We start from the raw sequence: 1,303 nt of genomic DNA, 5'->3' as shown, positions 1-1,303 counted from the left end.
GCGTAAACAGAGAAGTGGCCAACCCTTGACTTGGCAGAGGAGTATGAAGGAGATCACGAAACGCTTGGGTGCTGTCGGTGCTATCCGCCTTCCAGGATGGGGACCGCGTGATCCTCACCGTGCCTGGTTGGAGACACTACAATATATGGCTGCCAACCGATGTCCTGGCGTTCTTTGGAGGTGTAGGCACCTTGGAAGGATTGTGTTGAGCTAGCAATAAGTCCCTCCCCCGTCCACCTTTAGTCTTTTCGTTAAAATAAGGCTTTCAAGTAAGTCATGGTTGTATGGCAGTGAAGCATCGGTGTTGAACACTGATGTCATGCTGTCGATGATGATGATGATGATCCTCAGCCGAATGAGGCGTAAGCTGGCACTATAAATAGGCCCTGGTTTTCACGGAGAGTAGAATTGAGCTTGGCTGAGCTGGATAACTGAACGGCGCAGACGACTTTTTACGAATCCAATCCAGCAAAGCGTGTTCAACGCCGAAACTAAATGCAAATCCCACGCCAGATACTCGATGAGTCCCCGCTCCTAAGTCACCACATACATGGAGAGTGGAATATGAAAGATTTACGCTCGTCTCCGTTCTTCATGATGTAAGTCCACACTTGAGTCTTGTGTGCATGATTCGGAGATACAGCAAGCATCAGTGCCAAGATAGAATAAGGTGTGAGTGAACATTGTTTGCGAACTTGGCAGGCGGACGTTGAAAGCTTTTACTTAGAAAGGGGGTTTGGGATATATCGGTGTTATTTTGTATTGTCAATGGGCAGTGGTGTGAATAAGGCACATCTGTTTGATTGCGAACAATCAAACGATGCAGCTATGTCCGGTTGTGGGCAGAGAAATCGGTGAACAAGAACTGTGGAGCAAGTGTTACTACTCGGTTGTCCAGGCTAAAGGAGAGGGTTTATGTGGGGTACTCATCCTTGTGCCTCTGACCCACGAGGCAGTGGGAAGATGAAAGGTTTTATTTGGAACTTTTTCTCTAATCTCAGACACAAAGCATGAACTGCAAGGAGGCGGACAGTAGGGTTTTCTTGGAGGACCTTCCCTATATTTGGTGACCTGGTAATTTTACCTGCTTGGCTGCCAGGCTCCTGATGCCGCCACGCACAACAGGACCGTGTGAAATCGCTCCCGGTTGTTCATTTCTTGATCTTGCTGGATAATTCGCCGGCGGTTACGCGAAAGTGTTAGGCGATCAAATTTAGATCTGACCTTTTCTAACTCGTCGGTGTTAGGGAGAAAGCATTATTGCTACTCCCATATATATATATATATATATATATATATATAT

Source organism: Opisthorchis viverrini (assembly GCF_000715545.1).
Source record: "Opisthorchis viverrini unplaced genomic scaffold opera_v5_229, whole genome shotgun sequence".
NCBI lineage: Eukaryota > Metazoa > Platyhelminthes > Trematoda > Opisthorchiida > Opisthorchiidae > Opisthorchis > Opisthorchis viverrini.
The sequence above is the reverse complement of the archived record's forward strand: the minus strand, read 5'-3'. Positions refer to the sequence as shown.